Source organism: Manihot esculenta, chromosome 1, assembly GCF_001659605.2.
Source record: "Manihot esculenta cultivar AM560-2 chromosome 1, M.esculenta_v8, whole genome shotgun sequence".
Lineage (NCBI taxonomy): Eukaryota > Viridiplantae > Streptophyta > Magnoliopsida > Malpighiales > Euphorbiaceae > Manihot > Manihot esculenta.
In genome coordinates this window covers 14,252,595-14,270,019 of record NC_035161.2, presented here as the reverse complement: position 1 = coordinate 14,270,019, position 17,425 = coordinate 14,252,595, and positions in this window count along the sequence as shown.

Below are 17,425 nucleotides of genomic sequence, written 5' to 3'. Positions count from 1 at the left end.
AATGCAGTATAGTGCAGTACAGTACAGTACAAATGGTAGCTTTGTCTACCAATACAGGCTTTCACAGTGTTTTGTGATACATCCCTTGTGAGACTAGAGTATGTGGTAATGCAAGTGGCAGGGTAATGACTTATGTTTCTAGGCAGTTAAAGAAACATGAGTTGAATTATTCTACACATGGTTTCGCGCTAACAGTTGCCTCGAGATGTGGAGGTACTACCCGTACGAGGTAAGAGATGAGATCTTTATCGATCAAAGGAGTTTATAGTGACGAGTCTGAAATAGAGGTCATAGGTAGTAAAACTGCTTAGCGACTCTAGGTTTACAAAACAGTATCTACTGGGTGAGGTAGCTGAAATATTAGCTGCCTTCAGTCAGAAGTCGCTTACCAGTTTATCCTATAGGAACAAGTATTCCTTCAGATGGATGATCGGTTGGATCAGCTGGCAGGAGCCAGTTGTTTTCCAAGCTAGATCTGAAATCTGTGTGCTAGCTGTTGAGAGCTAGAGTGAGTCCAGTGTAGTAGGAAGAAATCAAAAGAGAAGAAGTCAGGGTAGTAAAGAAGAAGAAAGGCGGGCAAGGATCAGAGTGCGTAGCGGAAGGTTACAGTGTTGTTGTGGTGTCTCCAGTACATGGTGATCCAGTGAAGGTTGAGAGATAAAAGGTTAAATCCGCGGAATCCTGTAGAGGATTAAAGAGGTAGGATTTACCTGCTTCTAAGAGGAGCACCATTTGGTTTCCTTATTCCTTTTGTTCTGGAGTGGTGTTGGATCCGATAGAGGTTCTATATGAACCAGAGGTGGAGATCGCAAGAAATCTCACCTGTACAGCATAGTTAGAGCGAATCATACACACTCAGCTCGCAGAATAGAAGAATAGGAGCCCCTTAGAATCACCCCAGGAGTATCGTATGAATAGGAGACCCGGGAGTTCTTACTCTCAGATTTTCATTTCGTTTGTATGTTTGTTAACAATCGGGATGTATGTTTTTGTAAGGGGGGTAGAATGTAATACCCGGCTAGACGCCGGCATCGAAATTCCTACTTTCCGGCGGAATCTAGAATTTGAGGATGTCGGAGATTTCTAGAAGGGTGTTGAAGGTTTTAACCGAGAAAGATTTGAGGTTTGAAGCGAAAAGACCAAGGGAACAAAGTGCGGGTTCAGCCGCCGAAAGTGATGTTCGGCCGCCGAAAGTGCCTTAGGTTTGGCCCCCGAAACTCCGTGTTCGGCCGCCGAACGTTGCATGGTTTTGCATGCAGGTTTGGCCGCCGAAGCTGAGGCGGTCAGCCGCCTATAAAGAGCCCTCAGTCGGTGAAATGGATCAGATTTTCTTCCTTTTCACTCCCAGAGGTGAGTTCTTGTTCCCCTTGGATGGTTTTCATGGTTTTTCATCAAATCTTTCAAAGTTAGTAAGTTTTATGTTGGTTTTTGAAGGTTTTGCACTTTGAGTAAGGTTTTGGAGAGTTTGGAGCTGAGATCCTCCATAGCTCTACGTTTGGATCACTCCAGCCTTTGTTCTGTAAGAGGTAAGGGTCGATCCTTAGTTTTTATGATGTTTTACATGAGTTTGAGGAAGGAAAAAGAGAGGTTATGGGTGGATATGCATGTTTAGGGTTTTTGGTGTTTTTGTGATCAAAGTATGCTATATGTTTGTTTGATGAGTTTGTTTGTTGGAGTTTAAGTTGTCTTAAGCTCCTATATGCTTGTTGTATGCATTTTAGAGAGGTTGGTTGCATGTATTGAGGGGTTGGAGGTTTGAGAGGCATGTTGTGCACGAAGCTGAGTTCTGGATGAACTCAGGTTCGGCAGCCGAAGGAGGATTCGGCCGCCGAACGTGCTGAGGAGGTGGCTTCGGCTGCCTAAGCTTGCTTGAACTTGCCCCCGAAAGTTTGGACTTTCGGCTCTGGAGGAGAGGTTCGACCGCCGAAGGTGCCGCCGAACATGCCTGAGGTTCGGCTCTGGAGGGAGCATTCGGCCACCGAAGGTGCCGCCGAAGGTGCTCTGTTCAGCCTTCCTTTGCATGCTTTCGATGATTGTTCTAGGATGTTTTAGGGGGTTTTTGGGGAATTGTGTAAGAGTTGTTTATCAGTTGTATAGAGTATGTTTGGTACCTCATTTGAGTCCTCCATTGTAGGATTGGACCCGAGGACCAAGGTGTTTAGCAGTAGTAGCTGCTTCAGAGTTAGAGGTGGCCCAGAGTCAGCCAAGCAGTGGCTACAGGTGAGTGGAACTAAACTTGAGTTTTAAATTGAGAAATGTCACACTTCTAGCATGATCCATGCATCATAAAATGCCATGTTATGTATTAGGTTGTGTTGCATTAGACTCCACAAATATGATGCATTGCATAAGATGTTGTTCATGTGGATGAATATTGGATGATCCTTAGCCCTTGATATGAGATGAGATACTATGATTGAGATATGGCATGAGATAGCCATACCAGGTCGCTCCTGGACAGACCAGGTCGCTCCTGGTACTGTGAGACAGTGAGGTAAGAGTTAGTCAGTTAAGAGAAGTCCAGGTGACCGACGTAGTCTCCCTGGCACAATTGGCCTATCAGAGAAGACCAGGTGACCGACGTAGTCTCCCTGGCATAGTTGGACATATATTTATATGTATATCGTAGAGGGCTATTGGTGACAAATTCATCCGTGAGATGATATGTTTGTGATGTGATGCATTCCATGAGAGCATGTAATGAATGAACTGTTTTATTGTTCCTCCTCACTGGGCTGTAGTAGCTCATCCCACTCCTTTAACCCCAGTTTTGCAGGTTCCGAGGTAGCTATGGGAAGTCAGAAGTCAGAGTAAGCAAGAGTAAAGAGGAAAGATCTGCATGAATGTATGTTGTAATAGAATAGTGGACATGATGTACTTAATGGATTAGTTGTCAGTCATGTATAGAACTGTACTATCAGATAATGGATAGAATTGTGCTTTACCCTAGTGTCTTTGCTTTAGTGTGATGTATGATTAATCCCTTTGTACATGGATCCTGTTTTACGTTTCTTGATGAGAAATGTGTGGAACCAAGGCTGACTTGTGATATGCTGACCCTATGAGAGTGGGTTCTATGTTTTCAGACGTAGTGCATGCAGGTCGAGCTTGGTAACTCTGAGGAGAGTTTACAGGATTGTTGCTTATGTTGAATCATGTATGGGATTTATCAGGTACACAGAGAGTATAGTCGGCTTGGTACAGGTCCCGGCGGCCTTAAGCCGATCGGATCCTAGTGCCAGTGATGGTTCGGGCCGTTACAGAGGGGTACCGGTTTCCGGGCTGTTACACTACTGATGAGCTAGGTTTGGGTGTTTGGGCATTAGGGACAATTGGCTCTGCTGGTGGAGGAGGAGGTGCAGCATTTCCGGGGTTAGGGTTTGCTGGACCTGGGTAGAAGGGTGAAGATGGAAACATGGGGTACTGTGGGTACGGTGGGTAAAAGGGAGGGTAGGGCATAAAGGTGGGGTATGGGTGGTAACTGAAATAATCCGACGTGCTTCCCATCGGATATCCTGGCCCCTGAGGATAGGGTGCATACTGTGGTGGAACAAAGCCCGAGGCCTGAGTGCCTCCTTGGGACTCTTCTATATCCTCTTCTGACATACTCATGCCCAAACTATTATGTCTTCTCTGGTTATCCTCCTCTGTTTCCATTACATCCGCTGATATCCCATCATGAACTGATTTCCTCCGACTTGCATCAAAAGAGCTTCTAGGGTCCCTTGACGTACCTTCTCTGATTGTCCTACAAGATCTTGCCCTCTGCAGAGCAGGGGAATGGGCATCCATGCCCTCATGCTCTGACGGAGCTCCAGTCAATCTAGCAGATCGACGACTTCCTCTCATCTTGACTTCTGAAAGCATAACATATCACATAAACATTAGCATCATACGGTTCATGTGAAAACACCTAAACCTACCTCACATACATAGCATAACATTAATGCACATGCATATCATCATGGCATTTCACATCATCATACAAGACAGGACTCCACATGCTATCCTAGTGGACATGATCTTTCCTATTGTGCTTGCCCTTCTGTAACCTCTATGAGCCCGACATACTATAGGTCCGACCATGTGAACCTAGGGCTCTGATACCAATCTGTAATAGCCCGAAAATCGGACCGCTACCGGCGCTAGGATCCAGATCGACTTAAGGTCGCTGGGACCCGTAGCAAGCCTCACATACATCCTGTATACCTGTTAAATCCCATACATGATCAAACATAAACCTGAAACTTTAAACTTTTTGTTTCCTTTACCAAGCTTAACCTGTGCATGCACAAACCCATAAACATGAAACCCCACACTGGAGCCCTCATCAAATGCTCCAATGGGGTAACATATCATACATTAAGCTTGGTTTGCATAAAATATCATCAACATTTGAGAAGGATCATGTGCCAAAAGGGATTAACCATACATGACTAGGGCAAAGCACAACTCTAACCATGACATGTCATTACATAGCCTTACATTTCAATACATACTTTTACATCATTTCATAACTTTACAAATACATCATGTCCACTACTATCCTATTACATAATCACAACCATAACCATAACCTGCTGCCCTCCTGAACTACCTCTGATCCTGCAAACCTGGGGTTAGGGAAGAGGGGTGAGCTATAAAGCCTAGTGAGCAGAACTAAATAAAAAAAACAGTTTATTATATCATATGCTTTCATGACATGCATCACATCACAAACAATACACATCAAGGATGAATTTGTCACCAATAGCCCTCTACATATAAATCTCATTATCATAACAAGTTCAGCAATGCTCTATGCCAGGGGCGATACGGCCACGCCTGGTCTTTCCATCTCATATCATGTCATACAGGTCATATCATATCATATCATGTCATACTGAGGGCTAATGGATCATCCAATATCCATCCACATCATCAACATCGTATTATGCAATACAACATATTCGTGAACTCTAATGCAACAACCTATTACATAACATGGTATTTGTGATGCATGAACATGCTTTAAACATTTAATTTCTTTAATATTAAAAGAGTTATGTTCTACTCACCTTTGACTAGCTCTGGACTGACTCTGAAGCAGCTAACACTGCCAAACACCTCGGTTCCTCGGGTCTGATCCTACACAGGTGGACTCTAGTGAGGTGCCAAATACACTCTAAACAACTCATAAACAACTCCCCAAAAACCCCCTAAAACATCCTCAAAACATGCATAGAAAATAACCATGAAAGGGCTGGACAGGGCACTTTCGGCGGCACTTTCGGCGGCCGAAGGTCCCTTCCAGAGCCGAAAGCCATGCAGGTTCAGCGGCCGAAGCCTCTCTCCAGATCCGAAAGTCAGGCACTTTCGGCGGCCGAACATCACCTTCGGCGGCCGAAACTACCTTCGGCGACCAAACCTGAGTTCATCAGAACTCAGCCTCTCGTGCATACCAGCCTCCAAAACCTTACCAAACACCCCAAACAAGCACCCAACCTCATAAAAACATGCATAAACCCTTAACCATGCACAAAGGAGCTTAAACAAGCTTAAACTCCAACAAAAAACATCATAGAGCATACATAAAGAGCTTATGACCCACATAAGCCAAAATCATCAAAACTACTCAAAACCTCACTTGCTCTCTCCCAATCATGCATACACTCTCCCACAAGCATGAAGGAGCATAAACATTTGTCTAAACCTCCAACAATCAGCACATAAACATATATTGGGCATAAAACCCACATAAACCCTAACATGCATATCTACCCATACTCAACCATCAAAACGTCTTTAAACTTACTTAAAACTTTATTAAAACACAAGGAAAGCAAGGATCTACACTTACCTCTTGAAGATCGAGGGGTGGTACGATCCCTAACTCGGAGGTGTGGAGGATCCAAGCTCCAAAAGCCTCCAAGCTCCCAAAACTCCTATTTAAGCTTCAAAACTTTAAAACTAAGGGTAGAACTCATGAAAACTTGAGGGGTGGGTAGAGAAAGCATGAAAACGACCAAAGGAGTACAAAAACTCACCCTGAGCTCGAGAATGGGGAGAAAACTCGCCCATTTCCGATCTGAGGGCTTTTTATAGGTGGCCTGGTCAACCACCTTCGGCAGCCTAACGTGCCCCCTAAACTCATGCATGTTCGGCGGCCGAACTTGAGGTTCGGCGGCCGAACCTTGGTTCGTTCAAACAAAGCTTTCGGAGGCCAAAAGCGCTCCCGAAACCTTCCCATGTTCGGCGGCCGAACTTCACTTTCGGCTGCCAAACCTGGCAAATGCCTCCTTGGTCTTTTCTTTTCAAAACTCAATTCTTTTTCATTTAAAACCATGAAATCCGTAAAAACATTTTAGAAACCACATTTTACCCCTCTAGAAGACTCTGGCATCATCAAAATTCCAGATTCCAACGGATATTCCGCCTGAAGGTAGGGATTCCGATGTCGGAATCTAGCCGGGTATTACACCTTCGGCTGCCGAACCTGAGTTCTTCCAAAGGGCAGAACTCAGCCTCCAAAATGTACATTTCCTCCCAACCCATTCAATCATGCATTTACCTATTCTACAACATGCAAACTCAAATCAACAAGCATATAGGGGTCTCAAACTAACCTAAACCCCAACCATAGCACATCAAACAAACATATACCACATACATTGCTCATAAACACAACATTAACCCAAAAAACTCAATATAACCTAAACATGCATTCCTACCCCATAAATCTTTATAAAACTCATTTAAAACATAGAATGAGCTAAATATCTACTCTTACCTCTTGAAGATCGAGAGGAGAGGCTATCCAACTCGGAGATGGGAGAGATCTCACTCCTTGGGTCTCCAAGCTCCAAAACTTGCTCTTTTTGCTTAAATATCTTCAAATCAAGATAAAACTTGTTAAAACTTGAAGGATTTGAGGAAAATCATCGAAAACAACCATGGGAGAGCATGGAATCACCGTTGGCCGAAAATGGGGAGAAAACTCGCCCGTTTAGGCCATGGAGCCCTTATATAGGGGCTGGCCAGACCACCCTTCGGCAGCCTAAAGTGCCTCTAAAACTCATGCAAGTTCGGCGGCCGAACTTGGGGTTCGGCGGCTAAACCTGAGCCACTTTCGGAAGCCTAACTTGCCCCCCTAAACTATCCCACGTTCGGCGGCCGAACCTGGAAATGCCTCCTTGGTCTTTTTCATTCAAAACTCAATTTCCTTCTTACTTAAATTTATAAAATACATTAAAACATTTTATAAAAACATGATTTTACCCTTCTAGAGGTCTCCGACATCCGAGATTCCACCGGACGGTAGAAATCCCGATACCGGAGTCTAGCCGGGTATTACATGCATTCCATGTGAGCATGTTTTATTGACATGTTTGATCTGTTCTACTCACTGGGCTATAGTAGCTCATCCCTCTCCTTACTCCCAGTCTTGCAGGATCAGAGATCAGGGGAAGTTCAGCAGAGTATAGGAAGAGTAAAGAGTTTTGTAATATCATTGTAACAGCCCGAAAACCGGTACCTCTCTGTAACGGCCCAAACTGCTCGGCGCTAGGATCCAGATCGGCTTAAGGCCGCCAGAACCCGTAGCAAGCCTAACCTGAACTCCAAACATCCCATACATGATCCGACTCGACTACTAATCTTTTAAACTTTTTCTGTATAACTACCAGACTTAACCATAATAACAATCAGATACACCAATTTGACATAGCCCCCTGGGCTCACACCAGTAATTCTGTCCATAAAGTCACGGGACTCAAACCCGATCTTCTCTCACGGTCTGGTCTTGGGTCAAAGGAATCACACCCTGTCTTCCCTCACAGTTACATTTTACTGGAGTTGTCGCAACACAACAGTTATTAAGCCTGGTTTGACTCATTTCTCATCAAGAAACTGAAAACAGGATACATGCATACACAAGGGATAAACAAACACGAGGCAAAGCACATTCTAAACCATCTCATACTAACTTACATGCTATTACATGCTTTTACATATAACTCTTTTCATTTACATCATGTCCACACTAAGCTATTACACATACAGTCCTGTAATCAACACTCTGCTATTGTTGACTCTCCCCAGCTACTCTGAACCTGCAAAACTGGGATTAAGGGAGTGGGATGAGCACTAAAGCCCAGTGAGTAGAACAGTAAATAAAACAAGTCATTAACACATGCTCTTATGGAATGCATCATATCACAGACAATCCACATCAAGGGTAAACCTGTCACCACATAGTCCCAGTAACTCTGTGCCAGGGCGTAGAATCGAGCACCTGGTCTTCCTGTCATCGGTACTTACCATTTGCCAGGGCGTAGTCAAAGGCTCCTGGACTTCCTGTCTGAGACTATTGGATCATTCAGCATTTACCCACAACAACAAGTACGTAATGCAATGCGGCATATTCGTGAACTCTAATGCACGCAACCTACTATATACTCATGATGCATGAACTATGCTGGAAGTAGTTTATTTCTTAATGAAAAGCATTAAGTTTAGTTCCACTCACCTCTGCTCCTCTAGCAGAAAACAGAACCTGACTCAGCAACACCTACCACTGATGACCTCCTCGCTCTCTCGGGTCCAATCCTACACAAAAGGACTCGAATGAGGTGTCAAACACATTCTAAACACTTCTTAAACAACATCCCAAAACCCCTTAAAAAGCTCCTAAAATAATCACATAAGGCATGCAAAAGAAAGGCTAGACAGAACACATTCGGCGGCAGGTTCGGCAGCCGAAGGCCCTGTCCAGAGCCGAAACTCACATACTTTCGGCGGCCGAATGTCCACTTTCGGCTGCCGAACCCTTTCGGGGGGCAAGGTTCGGGGGCCACAACATACTCCAGAGACGAAAGTCTCTAACCTTCGGCGGCACCTTCGGCGGCCGAAACCCCTAAACAGAGCCGAACCTTAAAACACTTCGGGGGCAAGCTGTGGCAGCCTAAGCCACCATGCAAGAGGTTCGGCGGCCGAATGCTCCTTCGGCTGCCGAACCTGAGTTCTTCAAGAACTTAGCTTCACCCGCAACCTAGCTCCTCCATCCTTTCCACCTCTAAACATGCATAACACAACTCCTTAACACACATATACTCAAGTATATGAACAAAGGGGTCCAAAACTAACTTACAACCCCAACAAAACAACAAACATAACACATATACAAGCTTTTATACATAACTCATCAAACACTCAACTTACACCCTATACATGCAATTCTACCCTTAACCTCTTTAACAGCTGGTATAAATCATTAAAACAAGTTAAAAAGCTGCCCTTACCTCCTGAAAACAGAAGCTGATCAACCTGAACCTAAGGACATGCACCACCTTCCCTTCACCTTCTCCACACTACCAAACCTCTCTTTTTCACTCAAACCCTTCACCATCAACCCATTAAAACGTTACAAGGTGATAAAACCAAAGCAAGTGACTCAGGGAGGACGTGGCCTCACCTCAGGAAGTGAAAGGAACAGAAATCCATCCATTTCACCGACTGGAGGCGCTGAAATAGAGGGCTGGCCGACTCACCTTCGGCTGCCAAACCTGCATGCAAAACCATGCAACGTTCGGGGGCCGAACATGACCTTCGGAAGCCGAATCTAAACACTTTCGGCGGCCGAACATTACCTTCGGCGGCCGAACATGGCAAAAGTCCCCAAAGTCTTTTCTCTTCAAAACTGAATCCAAAACTTATTCAAAACATAGAAAACATTCTTTTACCCTTCTCAACACCACTGACATGCACAAATTCCACCAGACGGTAAGAATTCCGATGCCTGATCGAGCCGGGTATTACAATCTTCCCCCCTTTAAAAACATTCGTCCTCGAATGTTAAAAATAAACAAGTAAACACTCAAGAACGAAAGCTATTCCTGAACTATACAGCTTCCGCTGTGCTACTCTGATCCTTACTCCTTTTTCTCTTTATCCTCTCTATACTAATCTCTTTTCTAACTTTCACCTTCTAACTCTCAACAGATCATACTCAAATCTAGGTTTTACCTAGGAAAACCACAATCGATCCTTATTTGTTGTTCTTCTTAGATCAATCTATACTTAGTCACCATTGACCGGTACTATAAAGCTCAAGGATTCATCCTTCGTTTCCCATCACAACTCTGGAACATTCCAGGGTGAGGTACTAAGTTAGATAAAACTCCTTAGCTACCTAGCTTCCATACTGGACACATCTAGTACATACGAGCAACGGCACTGAGGCTGATTCCCTGACCTGATTGCAAACCTTGCTCACAAGAGCAAGAACCCCCTAGCAACCTTTCTTGAAACACTATGAGCTTACGGGGCTGACACCAACTTCTAGGCATCCCTATACTCTGTCCTCTCTAAGGACTCACTCTGATCCATCCTAGACTCTATACTCTGAACTTTCCTACCTCGTGTCTGCAGACACAGGTAGTACCTCGAGTAGCTAGCCAATCCGCCCTAGATTGACATCACTAGTCAACTCTAGAACCATAAGGTCAGCTGGATTGCATCCACGACTCTCACATGCTCTGAACTGAACCGACAGACTGACTCTGCCACAGATGGATCACACTCGGGTCTACGCACCCAAAGAAAACTCGCTAATGCCCAGAAGTCATCAAACCCACCCTAGCAAAGGCTCACAAACAGAAAGGTAAGCGACACACTAGGGTCCAAATCAAAGAGCATACACATCCAAACACTTCCAAGTGAACGTACCCGACGTCACCGTGTTTGATGTGGTAGCCTCTTATGGAATCAGGGTGAAGATCCAAGCCAAAGCTATCGGAACTTCCCACGGGAAATCTACGAAAGAAAAGACTGGTACTTTTCTCTGCCTCAACTACCACCTATTCCCAGACTAACTCTATTACCTTAGTCTTTCTTTTTTTTTTTTTTACTCTACACTATCTTCTATTGTACTGTCTCTCTATGAGATGAAAAGATCACTCTTACTATAACTGCAAGTATCAACTCAAGGTTACCACATCTCATAGCAATTCTCTCTCTTTAACTTTTCTTTAGTTCACTAAGCTCTTAGCTATTCTATTTTCTTTTACGACTCTCAAAACAGATAGACAGCAAACTACTCTACACCATAAGCATACCTGGCACCTCTGTGTCAAATGTGGCTGCCTCCTGCTGAACAGCTCTACCAGAAAAAGTCCGCTGGGACTGAACTATCCAAGGCGCAACAGGACACTCACGTATCATATGCCCTTCCTGACCACACCTATAACATCCTGTTATCCCTACACGACAGACTCCCTTATGCAACCTTCCACACCTCAGACATTTTGATCTACCTATACCAGAACTCGGACCAGCATCACTATACACCCTAGGGTTTATCCTATTCCAAAACTCCTTTTTCTTTGACCCTGTAAGGCCTCTAACTGTTTTCTTTTTATCTCTCCCCCACTTCACTCCTTTCCAAGTAGTTGTACTCCAAGTGGAGGGATCATTCTCTCCTATACCTGAAAGTCTGGAATCCTTGGCCTGCATATCCTCTAAAGCTTCTTTGTCCATATTCACCTGCAAACCTATATCCCTTCTTTGCACATCCACTTCCATCTCTTTCCTATCTCCAGTTACTCTCTCCAAATCCATTCCTTCCCTACTTTCATCAAAAGACCCTTCAGACGGATCTAAATCAACCTGAGGACTAAGTCCACTCATTTTAGCTCTTCTGAAAACACAAAACACAAATAAGCAAACATTAGCACACATATAGTTCATATAAAAAAAAACACATGAACGTTCAACATATACATGCATAGCATACATCATGGCATTTCACATCAGCATGCAAAACAAAACGTAACCACCTAGTGGACATGCTTTTACTTATTGTGCTTGCCTTTCTATGACTGAAGCAACCTCTTTCCGATGTGGGATCTCTAATCCTTGAACAACAATGCTCACACACTGTACTCTTGAGGCCCTATACTCTGATATCATCTGTAACAGCCCGAAAATCGGTACCTCTCTGTAACGGCCCAAACTGCTCGGCGCTAGGATCCAGATCGGCTTAAGGCCGCCAGAACCCGTAGCAAGCCTAACCTGAACTCCAAACATCCCATACATGATCCGACTCGACTACTAATCTTTTAAACTTTTTCTGTATAACTACCAGACTTAACCATAATAACAATCAGATACACCAATTTGACATAGCCCCCTGGGCTCACACCAGTAATTCTGTCCATAAAGTCACGGGACTCAAACCCGATCTTCTCTCACGGTCTGGTCTTGGGTCAAAGGAATCACACCCTGTCTTCCTTCACAGTTACATTTTACTGGAGTTGTCGCAACACAATAGTTATTAAGCCTGGTTTGACTCATTTCTCATCAAGAAACTGAAAACAGGATACATGCATACACAAGGGATAAACAAACACGAGGCAAAGCACATTCTAAACCATCTCATACTAACTTACACGCTATTACATGCTTTTACATATAACTCTTTTCATTTACATCATGTCCACACTAAGCTATTACACATACAGTCCTGTAATCAACACTCTGCTATTGCTGACTCTCCCCAGCTACTCTGAACCTGCAAAACTGGGATTAAGGGAGTGGGATGAGCACTAAAGCCTAGTGAGTAGAACAGTAAATAAAACAAGTCATTAACACATGCTCTTATGGAATGCATCATATCACAGACAATCCACATCAAGGGTAAACCTGTCACCACATAGTCCCAGTAACTCTGTGCCAGGGCGTAGAATCGAGCACCTGGTCTTCCTGTCATCGGTACTTACCATTTGCCAGGGCGTAGTCAAAGGCTCCTGGACTTCACATATACCTGCCAGGGCGTAGTAAAAGGCTCCTGGACTTCACATATACCTGCCAGGGCGTAGTAAAAGGCTCCTGGACTTCCTGTCTGAGACTATTGGATCATTCAGCATTTACCCACAACAACAAGTACGTAATGCAATGCGGCATATTCGTGAACTCTAATGCACACAACCTACTATATACTCATGATGCATGAACTATGCTGGAAGTAGTTTATTTCTTAATGAAAAGCATTAAGTTTAGTTCCACTCACCTCTGCTCCTCTAGCAGAAAACAGAACTGACTCAGCAACACCTACCACTGATGACCTCCTCGCTCTCTCGGGTCCAATCCTACACAAAAGGACTCGAATGAGGTGTCAAACACATTCTAAACACTTCTTAAACAACATCCCAAAACCCCTTAAAAAGCTCCTAAAATAATCACATAAGGCATGCAAAAGAAAGGCTAGACAGAACACATTCGGCGGCAGGTTCGGCAGCCGAAGGCCCTGTCCAGAGCCGAAACTCACATACTTTCAGCGGCCGAATGTCCACTTTCGGCTGCCGAACCCTTTCGGGGGGCAAGGTTCGGGGGCCACAACATACTCCAGAGATGAAAGTCTCTAACCTTCGGCGGCACCTTCGGCGGCCGAAACCCCTAAACAGAGCCGAACCTTAAAACACTTCGGGGGCAAGCTGTGGCAGCCTAAGCCACCATGCAAGAGGTTCGGCGGCCGAATGCTCCTTCGGCTGCCGAACCTGAGTTCTTCAAGAACTCAGCTTCACCCGCAACCTAGCTCCTCCATCCTTTCCACCTCTAAACATGCATAACACAACTCCTTAACACACATATACTCAAGTATATGAACAAAGGGGTCCAAAACTAACCTACAACCCCAACAAAACAACAAACATAACACATATACAAGCTTTTATACATAACTCATCAAACACTCAACTTACACCCTATACATGCAATTCTACCCTTAACCTCTTTAACAACTGGTATAAATCATTAAAACAAGTTAAAAAGCTGCCCTTACCTCTTGAAAACAGAAGCTGATCAACCTGAACCTAAGGACATGCACCACCTTCCCTTCACCTTCTCCACACTACCAAACCTCTCTTTTTCACTCAAACCCTTCACCATCAACCCATTAAAATGTTACAAGGTGATAAAACGAAAGCAAGTGACTCAGGGAGGACGTGGCCTCACCTCAGGAAGTGAAAGGAACAGAAATCCATCCATTTCACCGACTGGAGGCGCTGAAATAGAGGGCTGGCCGACTCACCTTCGGCTGCCAAACCTGCATGCAAAATCATGCAACGTTCGGGGGCCGAACATGACCTTCGGAAGCCGAATCTAAACACTTTCGGCGGCCGAACATGGCAAAAGTCCCCAAAGTCTTTTCTCTTCAAAATTGAATCCAAAACTTATTCAAAACATAGAAAACATTCTTTTACCCTTCTCAACACCACTGACATGCACGAATTCCACCAAACGGTAAGAATTCCGATGCCTGATCGAGTCGGGTATTACAAGCATAGTGTGGACATGTAATCTTGTAAAGAGAGTATTAGCTTTGTATAGAGTTTAGTAGTGTGCTTGACCCATATGTATTGTAAATCCCTTTTCTATGCATGGTTTATTTATGTAAATGTTTTTATGAGTATGTGAAAACTAGGCTTAACATGTATGAGTTTGACCCGTCTAGAGCAAGCTCTAGTAAGGGGTTCTGTAGTACAGTACAGAGATAGTGCATGCACAGGTGGAGCCTTGGTTCAGAGAAAAGTTTTATGGTTTTACATAAAATGTATGAACATGTATGGGATTTGGCAGGTACACAGAGAGTATAGTAGGCTTGCTACAGGTTTCGGCGACCTTAAGTCGACCTGGATCCTAGCGCCTGTAGCGATTCGATTTTCGGGTCGTTACAGATTGGTATCAAAGCCCTAGGTTCATATGGTCGGACCTATAGAGAGAGTGTCGGGCTCATAGAGGTTATAGTAGGTCAAGCACAATAAGAAATCATGTCCACTAGGATAGGATGTAGAGGCCTGTCTCTATGATGATGTGAAATGCCATGATTTATGCATGTGCATTATTGTTATGTGATGTTTTACATGCTAATGTGTTATATTATGTGTTGTTTTCCAAAAATTTAAGATGCGAGGAACTCGTCGATCTACACGATTGACTGGAGTCCCACTAGTGAATGAGGGTTCAGATGCTCATCCTCCTGCATTGCCAAGGGCAAGGTCTCAGAGATCTAGCAGGGAGGGTACGTCAAGGGACCCTAGAAGGTCTTTTGACGAGAGGAGAAGAGGAACAGATAGAGGAGGGAGGTCAGATGAAGTGAGGGAGGCTATGGATGTGGATCAGCCAAGAGAGGAAAGCATGGGTATGGACAGGTCGGAAGAGGGTAAGGGAGAGTCTCAGGGACGCACTCAGGCCTCGGGGTTTGGTTATCCACCCCATTATCCACCCTTTCCACAGGGCCCGGGGTATCCGATGGGGAGTACGTCAGATTACTCTAGCTTTGCCCCATATCCTACCTACATGCCTTATATGCCTTATCCTTCTTTTTACCCACCATATCCCATGTATTCACACTCACCATTCCATCCAAGTTCAACACACCCTGATCCTAGAGAAACAGTACCTCCTCCTCCACCACCAGAACCAGTAGCACCTGTTGTCCAAGCACCTCAACCTAGCTCAGCTGGGGGAAGTAAAGTGAAAATGACAGAGTATCTGAAGCTGGATGCTCCCAAATTCAATACGGGAGATGATCCATTTGAGTACCTCAGAACGGTTAAGATGATAACTGATTAGTTAGAAGCTGATGATAGCAGAGCCATTGAGATGGCGGGGTTCACACTGAAATGCAAGAAAGCTCGAGAGTGGTTCAAGAGTTATGTGGACCCCCGGATGGACAGTATGTCATGGGAAGAGTTCGCCAATAAATTTGCTGGGTGGGCTTTTCCTGACAGTTCCAGGGAGATGAAAGTGATAGAATTTGAGCAACTGAGGCAGACTGAAGAGATGAGTGTAGATGAATACACAGATAAGTTTGTGGATCTACTTCAGTATGTGGGTCAGGCTTATGACACTGACCAGAAGAAGGCAAGGAGATATACGATGAGACTGCATCCCAGGTATTCCTCCTTGATTCTTCCAGCAGAGAAAGAGAGTTTCCACTCTATAGTGGATGCCGTCAGGAAGATGGAGGCGAGTGCCATTATTCAGGGAACAGTAAAACAACATGTGGCACAGTCTTCGGGTTCTAAGACCCCCAGTGCAGCAGTTTCTGGCAGCAGGAAAGGAGAAAAGTTTAAAGCGAAGAAAGGCAAGTTCTGGAATAAGATTAAGTCGAGTCTGGGAATGGGTAGTGGCTCAAGCTCTGGCACAGGCAGTACAGTGTGCATGAGATGTGGAAGGCCGCACAAAGGAGTTTGTCGTTTGGGATCTACAGCCTGCTTTAAGTGTGGGCAGGAGGAACATTTTGCCCGGGAATGTCCTCAGATGACCTTTATGGCACCATCCCAGCAGATGAGCTCCGACAGTGTGGCGCAGCCAACAACTCTAGCCATGCCTCAGAGTAGTGGCAGAGGTAGAGGGAGAGGGTCAGCCTCTTCTTCAGCAGCAAGTTCCCGAGGTGAAGGTCCGGTAGCCCCAGCACGGATCTTCACTGTGATACAGGAGGAGGCAAACACGTCAAACACAGTGGTGTCAGGTAACCTCATCATTAGGTGTTCCGAGGTGTATGCTTTGATGGACCCCGGTGCTTCTCACTCTTTTATTACTTCAAGAGCCGTGGAGAGATTGGGTCTGCTCATTTCTGAGTTAGAGTATCCTCTCTGGGTCAGTGGACCCAAATGTGACCCATCAGTGACAAAGTCAGTCTGTCATTTCAGTCCAGTGTTCATAGAGGGTAGAGGCCTTCCAGCTGACCTGGTGGTTCTAGATTTGATAGATTTTGATGTCATTCTAGGGATGGATTGGCTATCTACATATGGTGCTACCTTGGACTGTAGAGACAAGGTAGTTAGTCTCAGAGATCAGGATGGGTCAGAGTGTGTCTTCAGAGGAGACAGGAGGGGGACACCTAGAGGTTTGATCTTAGCCCTTCAGGCTCGTCGTTTGCTTAGGAGGGGTTGTCAGGGGTTTCTAGCTCATGTGAGAGAGCTAGATAGACAGGTTAGGGAACCAGCCTCAGTGCCAGTAGTCAGAGAATTTCTAAACGTCTTCCCAGATGAGCTTCCAGGACTACCACCTGAGAGGGAGATAGAGTTTGAAATAGAATTGTTGCCTGGTACCAGACCTATCTCTATTCCTCCCTACAGGATGGCGCCAGCAGAGTTAAAAGAGCTGAAAGAGCAGCTGCAAGAGTTGGTAGATAAGGGTTTCATCCGCCCTAGTACCTCACCTTGGGGTGCTCTAGTACTGTTTTTCAGAAAGAAGGATGGATCCCTCAGACTTTGTATCGACTACAGGCAGTTGAACAAGGTCACTACCAAGAATAAGTATCCCCTGCCTAGGATCGATGATCTATTTGACCAGCTAGCTGGAGCAGGTTGTTTTTCAAAAATAGATCTGAGGTCCGGGTACCATCAGTTGAGAGTCAGAGAAGCAGATGTGCCAAAGACAG